This window comes from Lynx canadensis, chromosome E3 (assembly GCF_007474595.2).
Source record: "Lynx canadensis isolate LIC74 chromosome E3, mLynCan4.pri.v2, whole genome shotgun sequence".
Taxonomy (NCBI): Eukaryota; Metazoa; Chordata; class Mammalia; order Carnivora; family Felidae; genus Lynx; species Lynx canadensis.
This window is the reverse complement of record NC_044318.1, coordinates 13,091,895-13,108,819: the sequence shown is the minus strand read 5'-3', so window position 1 is coordinate 13,108,819 and position 16,925 is coordinate 13,091,895. Positions and strand designations below refer to the sequence as shown.

The window sequence follows — 16,925 nt, the reverse complement described above, 5'->3', positions numbered from 1 at the left end:
AGCAGAGCCAGTCTTGGGGCTCTGTCTCATGACCGTGACATCAAGACTGGGATGCTTAACCGACTGAGCCACACACGCACCCCTTTTGCTAACTGGTTTTACTCAACAATGGATAAACACTGTATGGCAAAACCATGCCATCAAATACACTGAGCAGCTTGAAAAAAAAAACAAAAACAAAAAAACCTCTCTGGATTCACACAACAGGTCAGAGAAGTCAGCCTCAAACTGCCCCAGCCAGCAGAGTGCCATTCACATGACGTTCTGGAAAAGGCAAAGTGACACGGACAGAAAACACACCAGAAGTTGCCAGGGGACGGGGGTGTGGAGGTTGGGGCTGCCCACAGAGGGGGCGGCAGCATGACGGAACTTTTGGGGGTAATGGGCTGCTGCAGATCTCGGTTGTGGAGCTGGCAGTGTGAGTGGGTTTATCAAAACTTAGGAACTTATTTAAGAAGAAAAAGTGAGTCCTACCACATGTAAGTTAAACCTCAAGTGGAAACATAAATGTAATCACAGATTCTTCACATTTATCAATGTGTGTGCCTGAAGGGTGTCCTCTGTGCTCCTATGCATTTGTGTTAAGGACATTATCCTGAGACCTGACTGGCCAAGGAGAAAGGGGCCCATGGCGCAAGGAAGTTTTACAACCCAAGTTTGGGAATGAAGAACAAAACCAAACCCACTTAACCTGAAGCTCAAGGTCCTATGAGGTCAGCCCTCTGCCCTTGCTGCCGTCCCAGCTGCCCTCCCCCACTCTTACTCCCTCTCCCTCAGCCACACAGGCCAACTCTCCATTTCTTCCTGTGACCCCAGGACTGTTGCACGTGTTATTCTCTCCAAATGGAGAGTCCTCTGCCCACAGACTATGCAACTTTGTAACATCCTGCTCATCCTTCAGCTTCAGCTCCATCACCCCTTCCTGCCTAGCCCCCAGACCCAATACATTTGCCAAACTTCACCCTTGCAGTGCTTCGCACAAGAGCAAACATTTTGTGTCTTTTTGGGGACTCATTCATCGACTGTCTGTTCGCACAACCAGACATATACTCCATGAGGACAGGAACTGCGTCGGTCTTGTCTCCAACTCCTTGCCCGAGAAAACTAGGAGGCTGCTGGTGCCGCCTGTGACTTTTTCAAGAGGAGCCAGATTTTTGGATTTTTACCGGGAGATGTGAGATCTTCTCATTTCTTTTTTCAGTTTATGCATTCACTTTGAGAAACAGAGAGAGGATGAGCAGAGGCGGGACAGAGAGAGAGGGAGAGACACAATCCCAAGCAGGCTCTGCACCGTCAGTGGGGAGCCAGAGGTGAGGCTCGAACTCATGAACCCATGAAATCACGACCTGAGCCGGACGCTTAACCGACGGAGCCACCCAGGTGCCCCGAATTTCTAAACGCTGGCTGCTAGTTTTGGTCTCCGTGGGGCCTGGTAGACAGCTGGCTCCTGCTTACCATAGTGATGCCCAAGAGGGTTGGGCTGACCAGAAACACTGGGGCCAGGAATTTGCCCCAACTTCTTTCCCAGAAAGAGTAGAAGAGGTCTGCCCAGCAGACGATCCACAGCAAAAATCCCAAGGCCTGGAAAAGAAGGACACACGTCTTACAAGGGACAGCACTGGAACTTTCCCTAGCACCCCCCGCCCCACAACTCCCCACCAAAAGCTCAGCCTTGGAGGGACCAGCCAAGCCCTCAACCATCAGCTGTCCTTAGACATAGCACACCACACACCCTCTGGAACACATGCAAGTCCTGGGGAGGGGGAGCCACCCTCTGGGGCATCACACACCAGTTTGTAACCAGAGTACGACGTCCTCTCATACCCAAGGCATGACTCTCGTTGTCTGTGCACTGCTCTTCCCTTCCCCTGACAACTCAAGATCTCAGTCTACGGCTGACCTCCATCTGCCACCCTGGATGCTTGCATAAGGCCCCTCCTATAATAAGCGTTCATTAAACAACATTCATCCAACCCAAGTTCGCTGGGGGCCCACTAAGGGCCACATACTTTTCAAAGTGCCAAGGATACAACAGGGAACAAAACACACAAAAATCCGTGCCTTTGTGGAGCTGAGACCCCCGTGGGAAGAAATGGGCAAGAAACAAACTGGAAAAATATAGAATACCAGAGACAGTAAGTGACATGAAAAGGTAGCACATGACACAGGGTGGTCAGGGAAGTCCTTTCCAATCTGGTGACATACAGGTAATGAGCCAAATGTGGCTATCTGAAGGAAAGAACAATTTAGGCAGAGAGAACAGCAAGTGCAAAAGCCCTGAGGTATGAACACACGTGACTGGCTTATGGTTGCTATGTAATGGGCAATGAGTGGGGTAGATGGCTGAAGAGGAACCTGGGGCCAGATCAAGCTGGGCCACTGTGAACATTTTATTCCCTGTGGTAAGAAGCTACTGGAGGGCTTCTAGGCAAGGCTTTTTGTTTTGTTTTTTGGTAAAATCCGTTTTACTTTTTTTTTTAATTTTTAAAGACTGTTTCTCAGTTCTGTTTTTTTTTTTTTTTTTTAAGTTTATTGATTTATTTTGAGAGAGAGAGAGAGCACGAGCAGGGGAGGGGCAGAGAGAGAGGGAGAGAGAATCCCAAGCAGGCTCTGCACTGTCAGCACAGAGCCCTATGTGGGGCTCGAACTCACAAACTGTGAGATCATGACCTGAGCCGAAATCAAGTCAGACGCCTAACCGACTGAGTCCCCTAGGCGCCCCTCTGTTTAACATTTTAAAGGGAGACGTTGCTCTCCCCAAAAGTACAAAGTGCTCAGAGAAAGACATTGGATCTAGTTGAGGACCGGGAAATCGACAGCGTTTCACGTGGGATGAATGAGATAGGTTTCGATGAGGGTCCTATGGGCAAAGGGACAGCCTCAGTGAAACCACTCAAGTTTCCCTCTTTCTATGGAAATCAGTCTTGGGAAATATGAAAACCAAAAGAGACCCCCCGTGACTAAAAGCAGCACAGGATCTGGACAGGATCCCGAGCTGGGGTTGGAGGGGGGTGGGGGTGCTGGGAAGGACAGTATTGGGACAAGTGACAAAATCGGACGCAGGCCGTAGATTCTTTTTACAAGTATTACGCCCATGGCCTCCACTAACTGTACTGCCATTACGTGAGAGAATATCCCTGTTTTGAGAAAAGACACACTGAAGAATCAAGGGTCCATGTGGCAGGGATGGTCAGATTCTCAGATGCTTCCGGAAAAAATAAACGCGTCCAGGGAGAGTGCCAGAGCAAAGCACAAAACAAAGGTGGAAACGTGTTAGAAATCGTGAACGTGACTAGCGGGTGTACAGGGCTAGCGGGAGCTCCTGGGATCTTCCTTGCCGGGCTTCCGCAATTTGAAATCATGTCAAGGTAACAACACTTTTGGGGTAATAAAAAAGACAGCCTCGGGTCATACGGCCAGCGAGCCGAGGAGCCAGCGTCTGCACCCACGTCTGAACCCAGAGCCTCAGCCTTTATCCACCACATCACTCGTCCGCCTTCTAGAAAAAGGAACTCAGGGCCAATGAAGTACAAGAAGCAGGTCAGTCTTCACCAGCCGCCACCCCCACCCGAGCACACCCCACCTCCCCCACCAGGAGGAAATCCCAAGCGACTCACAGTTTTGGTTTTGTTGAGATATGTCATCTGAATGTAGCCCCGGTCATGGTGGCAGAGATAGAGGAAGTAGAAAGGGAAGCAGACCCAGAGATAAGAACAAGGCACCCACACGAGGACGGTGTTCTGAAAGCACTTGGTGAAGTCGGGGTTGCTGGTGTTCCATGTGACACTCCACTCCTGCGGACAGAAACACAGGGTCACGGTCAAGAGGCTGCACCAAAGAGGCACAGGCATCTGCATGGAGTTCAAAGCTAGATACGACAGGTTGAGGAAAACAGACAAGGCCCTCCGTCCACCTGAGGCGCTCTGAGGCAGCACACGTAAACTGGAGAGACCAGGAGCCAGCAAGACCATGAAACAAAAAATAAGAAATAGAGGGGCGCTTGGACGGCTCAGGCGGCTGGGCCCCCAATCCTTCACTTCGGCTCAGGTCATGACCTCCCGCTTTGTGGGTTTCAGCCCTGCGTTGGGCTCGGCGCGGACAGCTCGTAACCTGCTTGGGATTCTCTCTCTGCCCCTCCCGCCCTCAAAATAAATAAACAAACTTAAACGTTAAAGAAAGAAGGAATCGAGGTAGGCCCTGTCTCACATAAGAGGTCCTAGGACCTGTCGCAAGTTCCACAATCGTCCAAGAGATGGGCACTGCCATTTGGAGGAACCCGGAAGGGTATTCTCCTCTCAGCTAAGGAATCCTTTGGTCGTCATGAATCATTCTACTTTGCAATCTTGTCAGCTGAGGGCTTTAGAAAGTCTGCTTCATCCCCACCACCGCCAGCATCACCTGCATCGGCATCACGGCTAACCCCCAAACGGCAGTCCTCTGTGCTAAGGGGACCCTATTCTAAGTTCTTCATATGGATTGCCTCCCTTCATTCTGTGAGGACTTCATCATTCCCCTTTCACGAGGGAAAGCTAAGGCACACGCTGGTAAGATCTGAAGCCCAATTCGAACCCAGCCAACTTGGTTCGGAAGTCCCTGCACCGAACCACTAAGTTATCCAGCCTCAGAAATAAACTTGGTTTAATTGTTTATTTTTTTAAAAAAACCCACATGTATTTCATTAGAAACATGCCAAATAGGAGCGCCCGGGAGGGCTCAGCGAGTTGAATGTCTGACTGGATTTTGGCTAAGGTCATGATCCCAGGGTCGTGGGATCGAGCCCAGGGTCATGGGATGGAGCCCTGTGTTGAGCTCTAAGCAGGGTGGAACCTGCTTAAGATATTCTCTCGCGCTCTCTCTCTCTCTCTCTCTCTCTCTCTGCCCCTCTCCCTCACTTGCACCCTCTGTCTAAAATAAAAAGCTTTTAACTTAAAAAAGAAACATGTCAAACAGATAAGTAGCCAGACACGTAATAAACAGAATGGGTTTATCCGCCCAGGAAAAAAAACTTTCAACCAACAGTTAGGATTTCTATAATGAAGAACTGAATTCGAGTCCTGATTTGACCACTGACCAGTTACACAACTTTGGGAAAGTTATTCCCCAACCGTGGGTCTTAATTTCCTATTTCTACCATGACTAGGTCAGGTAAGATTAGAGGTCTAAAACAGGTGGCCCTCAGGCCAGTTTGGCCCAGAGACAGTTTGTCGTTACTCCTGTTTTCGCACGCTTTTAAAAATCATCTTCGCTTAGCTGCCAACATCCAAAATCGGGAAACTTCATGAAAAAACTTAGATCTGGCTTCTCTCAGAAAAGCAGGAAAATCTGGCAGCACGGAACCCAAAATCCTGTTTGACAGCCCTCGCCAGGAGCTGGGGAGCGGCCTGGCTTAGGACAAGGTCAAGGCCCCATGCAGCCTACTTCCCACCCAGCAATCTCTCCCCACCACTGGCCGACGTGCCTTCCAGAAAGCTCCAGAGATCCCCGATCCCAACAGCCTCCACACATTCAGTTCAGCGAGACCACCAAGGAACTCCAAGGAACCTGGAATCTTAGGGCTCCGTGACAAGCCTTAAAGCCACATCAAAGAAGACTGAAAAAACAAGAAGGTAATGGGAACAGAAAGATCATTTCACTTAAAAAGCACATTTGACTATCTGATCAAACTACAAGCTTCGAGCTTCTCAGAAAAGAGACCTCGTTACACACAACAACGTGAATATACTTAACGCTACTCAAGTCTACACTTCAAAATGGTTATTAAGATGTTTAATAAAAAGAAAGGATTTGACTTTTAAAAAGAGTGAGCGAGTGAGGGAGCTCTGGGTATTAACGAGGCACCTGAACGGCTTCTTCTGAGGTGTAATTATTCTACGATATCAACAATTATTTTTTCCAGAACCAAGAACAAGAAATCATTGAAAAAGAAACTTGAAAAAGTCACCACACACAAAGGGGTTAGCTGGGAAACTTCTAGACACAAAGAAACCCGAAAAAGGACAAAAGTCATGCCTCTGGGGACTTGGGCATGTGGAAGACGGCCTTGTCAACAAGAATGTGATCAGGAAGAAGAATGATTTATGTCGAAGACCCATCATTTTAACTACTTTCACGCCACTTGTAATTCTTCAGGTGGTGGTGCAAACGAGATTAAACTGTTGGCAGCTGTGTTACATACAGAGCCGTTCCTTGACCAGTTGCCAGAAAAAGCTCATTCCAAAGGAATGTGCCCTTCTAGTGAGACACAATGCTGCGCCTTAATGTATGCACTTATGTATACCAGAAGGTCGGTTCGTGTGAGACATCCCCAATTATTCCTTGCCTGGACTCCCGCAGTCATTTCCTAACCATTCCCCTGCTTCAGCCCTCCGCCCCCCCCCCCCCCCAGGGCTTCCTTCCACCCACCGCAGCCAAGTTACCTTACGTATCTAGACATCCATTCATACATCCAGATACATACCGACCCCCCCCATCCATGAGCCCGTCCACACATCATCCATCCACTAGTCTATCTAGCCAGCCACCCGCTCACCCATCCGTGCACCAACTCCTCCACCTACCCACTGAGCCATCTACCCATGCATGCATCCACCCATCCACCCATCCTCTACAAATGCAACCATGCATGCACACATGCCCACCCATCAACCACCCACCCACGCACCCAACCACCCAGGCATCCAGCCATGTTTCTCTGTGTTAATTCTATGAGCTAAAAATTTTTCGAATCACACACAATGGCACACATGCGGTGAAAGAGAAGCCTCCCTCCGCGAATCTGCAGCCCCCATTCCACCCCACAGGCAAAACTACCATTGCTAACACCCAAGTATCTTCCAGATACACTATTTTGTTTCCCCAGAAAGCACAATACATAACCCATTCTGTATCTCGCTTTTTAAAAAAATATCGGACACTGATTTTAATCAATAAAACAGAGGTCTTATTCCTTTTATTTTTTAAATTTTTTTTAATGTTTATTTATTTTTGACAGAGAGAAAGAGAGAGAGAGACAGAGAGTGAGCAGGGGAGGGGCAGAGAGAGAGGGAGACACAGAATCTGAAGCAGTCTCCAGGCTCCGAGCTGTCAGCACAGAGCCCGACGTGGGGCTCGAACTCACAAACTGTGAGATCATGACCTGAGCTGAAGATGGATGCTCAACTGACTGAGTCACCCAGGCACCCCTAGAGGTCTTATTCTTGAGAACTTAATTTCATTTCTTTTGAAAAAGGAAAAGTGACCAGCCATCTTCCCACCCCGAGTCCCTAGGTCCTGTCTCTAGGAGCAACCATTATTGTTTTTTTGTGCATCCTGCCAGAAACGATTTTATGCGTGTTTATTAACAAAAATACATATTTTCTGTTACCAAATGGAAGGCCACATACTCCTTACACTGTTCTGTCCCTTGCTTTTTTTCTCTGAAGAATTTTTTTTTAAGTTTATTGAAGTACTCTCTGCACCCAAGGTGGGGCTCAAACTCAGGACCCTGACATCAACAGTCACATGCTCTTTCGAGTGAGCCAGCTGGGCGCCCAGCTTTTCTCACTTAATAACAGATCTGAAAGGTCATCCTACACTGCACACAAAGTGTTTCCTCATTCTTTGTTCCAGTTGCTTGGTATTCCGCTGTATGATGGACTTGACTTTATTTGACCAGCCTCCTGCTGAGTGGGCACTGGGTTGCTCTAAGAGACAAGCAACGCAGCAGGGATTTGACAACCTGGAAAGTACCTCATTTCCCACACACGCAAGCATATTTATAAGATGACTTTCCAAAAGGGAACCCGCTGGGACAAAAGGTGCCTGCTTTTAAAATTTAGACAGACATTGCCCCCCACGGGGGTATCAATTTATACTCCACCTAACAAGGCACAAGCACGACGAGTTCCCCAACACCGTGTATTACAAGCTTTCTGACCTCTGCAGACGTGGTGGTGGAAAATACCTCTCTGGAGCTTAAATTCCTTTTCCCTTGGTGTTGAGTGAAATTGGAAGATCTTTCCATGTGTGCTTAAAAGCAGTAAGACTCTCCTGCTCAGAGGAAAATCTACAGACTTAAATACTTGTGTTAACAGGGGGGCTTGGGTGGCTCAGTCGGTTGAGCGTCTGACTTCAGCTCAGGTCATGATCTCAGCGTTCATGGGTTCGAGTCCTGCATCGGGCTCTGTGCTGACAGCTCAGAGCCTGGAGCCTGCTTTGGATTCTAGGTCTCCCTCTCTCTCTGCCCCTCCCCCACTCGCACTCTGTCTCTCTCTCTCAAAATTTTTTTTAATATTTGTGTTAATAAATAGGACAGATCTGATTGTCCTCTCCCCTCTGGGTAACAACCTCAAATGGCTCCCTATCACCTTCAAAAGCTGATCCTTGCTACAGCTCATGAGGCCTTCCACATTTGAGCCCCATCTGTTTCTACTATAATTTCTCCCACTCCAATGTGTCAACACAGGCATTCGCTCAAAGAAGCATGTACCAAGCACATGTCAGGCATTGTTCAAGGCTCTTGAGATTCAAGAGGGCCAGGGTTCCTGCTTTCAAGGCAATCCCCAGTTGCTGGTCAAATCAACGGTTCTTTGGGATACTTCTTGCTAGATGCTCTCCCTGCAATGTCTTTCCGCTGTCACAAACTCCTACACATCCTTCAAAACCCAACTTGGATATCTCCTTTAAGAAGTTTTTCTTTCCCCCAACCCTGCTCCAAAACAGCTTTCCTCCCCACCTCCAACCTTTGCAATGATTTTTTTTTTAATTTTTATTTATTTTTTTGAGAGAGAAAGAGACTGGGTGTGAGCAGGGTATAGGCAAAGAGAGAGGGAGACACGGAATCCAAAGCCAACTCCAGGCTGTCAGCACAGAGCCCGATATGGGGCTCAAACTTCTGAACCATGAGAGCACGACCTGAGCCGAAGTCAGATGCCTAACCGACTGAGCCACACCTCTGTCCTACAAGGACCATGCAAGGACCTCAGTGCCAGGACCATGTGTATTTACTCTTCGCTCCTCTTCTCCTCACCTGGCAGGTACCCAGAAGTTACTGGGTACCCATGCCATGCCTCCCCCCACCTCCCCTGCCCAATATCATTTCCTGTTTTGCTTTTAAGAAAACAATAACGCATCCAAGTAGAACCTGGCTAGGATCCCCGGCTTTCTAAGCTACGGCCTGAAACTCGGGCCCCGACCTCGTGCGAACCCGCGCAGGTCACCTCACTTGTCCAAGCCTCAGTCCCCTCACCAGTAAAATGGTCAGGAAAATGCAAGGGCCTGGAAGGGTTTTGGCCACTTTCAAACGGCCTGGCACGAGAGGTGCTTCGCCCGGGACTGTCCGGGTCCAGAGACGAGCGGTGACTGTCAGCAGCAGATGCTAATAATTACTGATGATCGCCACCACTGTCACCAGCACGGGCCGGAGTCAGGAAGCTTAAAGCGCAGAGAAACGCTCGAATCAGGAAGTAAGCAGGAGGAAACCAGGGAGCATCTAAGGACACGGGACTCCGGCAACGGGAGGCCGAAAACCACTCAGCTCAGCGAAGGAGGCGCTGGCTCTTCAGAAGCAGCTTCCCGCTCGAAGCCACACGCCTGCTACACGCCCGCCCTGACCCAGAGGGAGAGGCGGGAGGGGGAGGCAGGGGAGGGGGGGACACGGGAAGACGGAAGATGGGCTTCTGAACATGACGCTGCACTGCTGTGGGAAGCAGACAGTAGGCCACGGGCCCCCTGCCTCAGCCGGCCAACAGTGGCCCTGACGACCGTCACCGGAGGGCAGACAACAGCGTCAGGGCCTCCGGCGTGGCCCTCGCTGGCCGGGACTGGATGGAATCTTCTGTGCGAAGGGACCCCTGCCCCGCCTTGACCGTCCCCGGAGACCCGCAGCGCGACCCGCCATCCGGGGTTTCGTGGGCAACAGTGACGTAGAGGGCCCGCTGGATGGCTTCAGGAAGGATCCCGATTCCCGGGGAGCCTGCCGGCCCCTCGTGGCTCCCCACCCCGGGGCTGGCCGCCACCCTGCTCCTCCTCCCCGCGGCCCTGCCCCCCGCATCCGGGGGGCTTCGGAAATCAGGCTGGCGTGACCTCCGCTCTCTGATTCTGCGGACGGAGCGGCCGTCGGCCCGATGCTGGTGACAACATTCAACCTGGGGGGAAGCCAGTCCAGGAAACAGTCACCAGCGCTGGCCCAGGAGGGCGCCCGGGGGGGAATGTGGTCCAAGGAACCCTTCGTACAGAAGGTGCGTCGCGGATTCCCCCGGCCGCGGCTTCTTCCACAGGACGCCTCCACAGCTCGGTCACCCTTTTATGCATCCATCCCCTGCCCTCAGCGCCGACACTCGAGGATGTGGGGCACGAGCCCAAGTGGGCTTGGCCCGCGTGCTTCGGGAGTTCGTGAAATTTCTACTGAGTGGTGTCACCTCTCATCCGTCTCCCGGGGCAGAATAACGACAGGCAGCTGAGCACCTGACGTACCAGGCACGTCAGCCAGTCCTCAGAAGAGACGCTGCCGCCAGCCCCATTACACAGATGAGAAAACCGAGGCACTAGGCAGGAAGATACCTTCCCAGAGGCCACGCTGCACTGGCTCTACGTTGTCCCCACCCCAACCCACACATACATTCCCCCCTCCTCTGCTAACAGCCCCTGGCCGTCGTTCATAAACAAATCCTCCTGCACCCTCAGCCACACACTCGGGGCAAAGCTCCCGGGCCAGGCCCTCGTTAGAACCAGGCAATCAGCAGAGTCCTTCACCTGCTTGCTGGCGATTAGATCTAGAAGGGCCGCCTAATCCACATCAATCCCATCACAGGAAAGATGCTACTCTCTTGTCCCCAGTGATGGAGGGTGAGGACGTGGGATTTACAGGTGTCTCGACTATTTACGAGACAAGCACCAAAAGTTGGGAGGGGAAAGAAGAAGTGTCACCACCATGGAGAACTGAGAACAAAGTGGACATTATAAAAGGGAGAGACGACCTATGACCCAGCGATAGCACTGCTAGGAATTGACCCAAGGGATACAGGAGTGCTGATGCATAGGGGCACTTGTACCCCAATGTTTACGGCAGCACTCTCAACAATAGCCAAATGATGGAAAGAGCCTAAATGTCCATCAACCGATGAATGGATAAAGAAATTGTGGTTTATATGCACAAGGGAGTACTACGTGGCAATGAGAAAGAACAAAATATGGCCCTTTGTAGCAAGTGGATGGAACTGGAGAGTGTGATGCTAAGTGAAATAAGCCATACAGAGAAAGACAGATACCATATGGTTTCACTCTTATGTGGATCCTGAGAAACTTAACAGAAACCCATGGGGGAGGGGAAGGAAAAAAAAAAAAAAAAAGAGGTTAGAGTGGGAGAGAGCCAAAGCATAAGAGACTCTTAAAAACTGAGAACAGGGGCGCCTGGGTGGCGCAGTCGGTTAAGCGGCCGACTTCAGCCAGGTCACGATCTCGCGGTCCGTGAGTTCGAGCCCCGCGTCGGGCCCTGGGCTGATGGCTCAGAGCCTGGAGCCTGTTTCCAATTCTGTGTCTCCCTCTCTCTCTGCCCCTCCCCCGTTCATGCTCTGTCTCTCTCTGTCCCAAAAATAAATAAACGTTGAAAAAAAAATTTTTTTAAAAAAAAACTGAGAACAAACTGAGGGTTGATGGGGGGTGGGAGGGTGGGGAGGGTGGGTGATGGGTATTCAGGGGGGCACCTTTTGGGATGAGCACTGGGTGTTGTATGGAAACCAATTTGACAATAAACTTCATATATTGAAAAAAAAAATAAAAGGTAGAGACGAAAGAAAAATGGTTCTTGGTGCCATGGGGGGGGGGGCAGGGGAGGTGCTGCTGGACTTCACCTGCAGTCCTTCCTCCCACAGCACCTCTCCAATAAATCCACTTTATTGTTTCACAAACTTTTTTTAAGTAAGCTTCACACCCAATACAGAGCCCAACGCAGGGCTTGAACTCACGACCCTGACATGAAGCCCTGAGCTGAGATCAAGAGTCGGACGCTTAACCGACTGAGCCACCCAGGCACCCTGTTTACACAAGTTTAAAATGAAATTTGCTCTCACTTACAACAGAAAGCACCCTAATAATACAAGTTCTGATCCAGTGAATCAACTTTTATACAAGACTGTGATTCAGAACTTGACATGCGTGAATTTAGGGCTTATTCCACTACGAGCAGTAGTATACTTACTTTCTGGGTAAATCACTAATCTTCTCTGAGGTTCAAACAATCCACCAGCCAAGTGGGGATACTGCCTTCTTCTCCAAAGGGGCCCATAAAAACCCATACATATGTTGATTATTACTATTATTTACAACCTCTTCAGCTGACTTTTTTAGAGCCCACTTCTTTCCTTCTGTTCTCCCCTTTTCCTATTCTTCTCCACTACCCCACCCCATTTCCCCAAAAAACTATTCCCTGGTCTCTTAAAGACACAGTTTCCTTCCTTATTTGCTGTGTGACCTTAGACAGGTTACTTAGCCTCTCTGAGCCTCATCTCTGACTAAGGCTAAGAATACTTATCTCCCTGAGCTATTCTCAAGATTAAATAAAATTGCATGCACACAGGGTCCTACACACTCAATAGAGAACTACTGTCAGTAACCTTAATTCTTACACCAGTAATGGAAATAAATGAAGTTTATATCGTTAAACTCTTAATATGGTGATCTTACGTTGTTATTGATAATTAACAATACCATCTAGCATTAACTCAACACTAACTACGTGCCAGGCATTATTTCTATGCGTTTGAAGTGAATTAATTCATTTAACCTCCATGACCACTTAGAAGGGGAGGTTTTGTTTTGATGCCCCTTTGAGAGGTGAGGAAATTGAGACAGAGAAGACACACAGCTTGTATGTGATGAGGCTGGGACTCAAACTTAGAAAGTGTGATTACTGAGCTGTCCCCCAGGGATGGGTAAACATGAATTTTAGCAGGCCCTTCTGGAGCTGCGCCTGCAACCATGAAAAATCTGGGCCAAGAAGATGTGAATCCTCAAAGCGTCACCAAGTTCAGAACCCCCTACCTGTACTCACCGCCTATGGCTGCTGTTACAAATCACCACAAACTGGGTGGCTTCAAGGAACACAAATATTCAATCATACAGTTGCAGAGGTCAGGAATCTGAAAAGGGTCTCGGGCAGGGCTGCGTTCCTTCAGGAGACTCTAATGGAGAATCCGTTTCCTTGCCTCTTCCAGCTTCTAGAAGCCGCCCACATTCCGTGGCTCACTGCCTCTGCTTCCATCTTCAAAGCTAAGGACACCAGACCAAGTGCCAGTCACACTGCCGCCTCTCTGAATTTACTCTCTTGTGTCTCCCTCTTGCACATACAAAAACCCTCGTGATACCTGGGCCCACCCAGATAACCCAGGACCCCTGCCGTCTCAAGGTCAGCTATGACCTTGAGCCTAATTGCACCCGCCATCCGCCTTGCCCTCTGCTGTGCAACATCACATAATCACAGGTTCCACGGACCAGGCCACGGGCATCTTTGGAGAGGCCATTATTTGGCCCACCAGGTGCCCTCAGGTTTACTCTGGTCCATCCTGAGCTCCATTCAATGGCTCTCCCTCACCCTCACTCCTCTTGGCTGGGTCAGGTCGAGAAGCCACCCCAGTCGTGCCCAGCACAGGCAAGTGTCACCCCACACTTAGCTGGCCGGCCCCACTCGGTTCAATCAAGCCGGTCACAGAGGCACCGTGTGCCGGTAGCTCCTCGGCCGGAGCCCCGCGGGGATTCCCCGCCATCCTGATGCTCCGGCCTGGCCAACGCAGCTTCTGGAGGGCCACCAGACAGGGGCCTGCAGGGACAAGGGAAAGAGCTTTGCCCGGGGTCCTGCTAGCTGACCCCAGAACAGGAGGGGTGCAGGGAGACAACAGAGGGGAACTTAATTATGAATCTGAACTGGCTCCTCTGTGCCACCTGAGTCTGGGAGTAAAGGTTGCTCTGACCTAGTTAATTACAAGGACGGACTCTGAAATGGGCATTCCACTGGGGCCTGAAGCGATCAGCTCAATAATGTATCACATTCCGCTTTCCACCACTAAATGGACAATTATTTATCAGGAGAGTACTGTGTGCCAGTAACATCTGGAGGTCAAGGTTCTACTCTCAAGAGTATCATTCTAGCAAAAGAGGCAGGGGCGTCTGGGTGGCTCAGTCGGTGAAGCATCTGATGAGGTCATGATCTCACAGTTCATGGGTTCAAGCCCTGCGTCGGGCTCTGTGCTGACAGCTCAGAGCCTGGAGCCTGCTTCAGATTCTGTGTGTGTGTGTGTATCTCTCTCTCTCTGCCCCTCCCCAGCCCTCTCTCTCTCAAAAATAAATTTAAAAAAAAAAGTTAAAAAATTTAAAAGAAGAGGCAAATACTAAACAGATAAATAGCTATATGCCTGTCCAATGTTAGCAAATGCCCTGAAGAAGAGTAAAAGGGGGCAGAGAATAATGGTGGATGGTAGGTGCTATTACAGAAAAAGAGCTCTGGGCCGGGATGATATTCCAGCACAGACCTGTAGGGAACATGTATGTGCCACCTTCCTCCATTAACAGCAACAAAAAGACTGAGGGCTTACTGAGGTTCTCAGTGGCATGTGCCAGGACCGAGCTAAGTGCTTTATATTCCATTTCATCCTCACAAACAACTCTGAGAGGCAGGCACTATAATTAAATCCATTTTACAGATATAGAAACTGAGGACAAGTGACATAACCTGCAAGCAGCATGCATAGCCGGGAATTTAAATCAAGTGTAGACGCCTCTATCCACCAAGAAAATGTTCAGTTTGCTTTTTTTTTTTTTTTTTAACGTTTATTTTTTTTAAAGGTTTGCCAAATTTATCTTTTTAATTTTCTTTTTTTTTACATTTATTTATTTTTGAGAGACAGAGAGAGACAAAGCGTGAGCAGGGGAGGGGCAGAGAGAGGGAGATACAGAATCCGAAGCAGGCTCCAGGATCCCAGCTGTCAGCACAGAGCCTGATGCGGGGCTTGAACGCACGAACTGTGAGATCATAACCTGAGCTGAACTTGGACGCTTAACCGACTGAGCCACCCAGGCGCCCCTAACGTTTATTTATTTTTGAGAAACTGAGAGAGCACGAGCAGGGGAGGGGCAGAGGGAGAGGAAGATACAGAGTCCGAAACAGGCTCCAGGCTCTGCACTGTCAGCACAGAGCCTGACGTGGGGCTGAAACTTGTAAGCCACGAGATCGTGACCTGAGTCAAGTCGGACGTTTAACTGGACTGAGCCACCCAGGCACCCTTCTGTTTGTTTTTGAATCACATACATGTACTACTGTTCCCATTTAAAATTAGTATAAAAGGATCCATGGATGATTCTGGAGGCAGGGAAATTTTCTTAGAAAGATACAAGAAAAACAAAAGCTAGCAGCTACTACCTCCAGGGGGTAGAGCTGAAGCTGGCAAGAAGACATTATTCATTTTGTTTTATTATCTTTAGCGCTATTTGTATTTTTCACTCTGTAGGTATTACCTCTTAACTGCTAATAACAAAACGAATTCACACTTTCAATAAACAAACAGCAACAGCAGGGACTTAAGGGTAGAAATTTCTAAATGCTGAGCTGGGCACAAAGAGAAAGCACATATTTACTGGGCACCTATAATAACCCCAAGAGCTGAAATGCCAGGCAGAGTGCTAAGTGTTTTCCAGGCAGGAATCCATTCAAACCCCTACAAAGTCAGGACTGTTAAAACTTCCCCTTCTCAGACCAGGGGACTCTGAGGCCCCAGAGTGGTTATGGGACTTGCTCGGGGCCACAGGGCCAGAAAGAGGCAGAACCGGGCGCTGAACCCACACGGTCCGACACTGAGCTCCAACCTCCCGAGCTGCACCACCTCTCAGCCAGGTACTTAGAAGAACTCCAGGGGCTTTCCAGGGGCTTTCCAAGGTCCATGGCCTCACCACCCCGCCCGGGGCAGCCTCAAAGGCAACGTTCTCTGAGGCAGGGCACCAACTGTCCTCAGACATCAGGGATTCCGAGTTCATCTGTGTGGGACGGAGAAGCAATGTTCTGACCCAGATGTGGAAATATTCTACAACCGCCCCCACCCACCTACCCAATGTGCGCAGTAAGGGCGATGGCTAAGAAACACGAGGTTGGGCCGACTGGGTCCTAGTCTCTACCTCGGCACAGACGTGCACCCGAAAGCAGGGTTTCTCAGCCTCGGCACTGGTGACATTTGGGGCCAGAAGATTTTTGCCTTGAGGGGGCCATCCTGTGCACCTGAGGATGTTCAGCAGCATCTCTGACCTCTGTCCAAGAGATGCCAGTAAGTGCACAATCACATTTAATCCTGACAGACAACCCTAAGAGGCACGTACTAAACCCCATTCTGTAGACACAGAAACTCAGCTCCCGTATAACCTGGGAGCAAGCATACACAGCCAGGGGGGACCATCAAAGATGTCTCCAGACTTTGCCAAATAACCCCCTGGGGAGGCAAAAAACTGCCCCTACCATCCCAGAGCGGTGGCCTCACCAGGCCTCGGTTTCTTTATCTGTGAGAAGAGAACTCACCGATTAGAGAACCACCAGGAGGGCTAAATGACAGACCCGAAAGGTTCCAGGTTTAGTTCCTGGCCAAGAGACTGATCAATAAACCCAAGGGTTATGGAAACCAATTTGACAATAAATTTCATGTATTAAAAAAAATTTAAAAAAAAAAAAAAAAAAAAAAACCCAAGGGTTGGTTGGTTTCATTCACTCATTCATTCATTCATTCATTCATTGTCTCCATCACACAATGAATATTTATTGAGTACCTACTCTGTACCGAGCTCTGGACTAATCAAGGAGAGTGGGAATAAATCAGGCACAGTCCCTTGCCCTCTTAAGACTCACAGTCCACTAAAGATAGAAGGTCGCATGAGGCACCTGGAGGGCTCAGTCAGTTGGTTAAGTGTCCGGCTCT

At 49.5% G+C, this 16,925-nt stretch overlaps 1 protein-coding gene across 1 annotated transcript in view; it reads right to left on the bottom strand.

Annotated features, from left to right (window-relative positions):
- Positions 1-1,540, bottom strand: part of ABCC1 (ATP binding cassette subfamily C member 1) — a 98,190-nt gene extending 96,650 nt beyond the window's left edge. Inside the window, exon 1 of the mRNA XM_030300860.1 lies at positions 1,456-1,540. The gene's annotated coding sequence lies outside the window, so the exon portion shown is untranslated. The remainder of the gene's footprint in view (positions 1-1,455) is intronic.
- Positions 1,541-16,925: the final 15,385 nt, after the last annotated feature.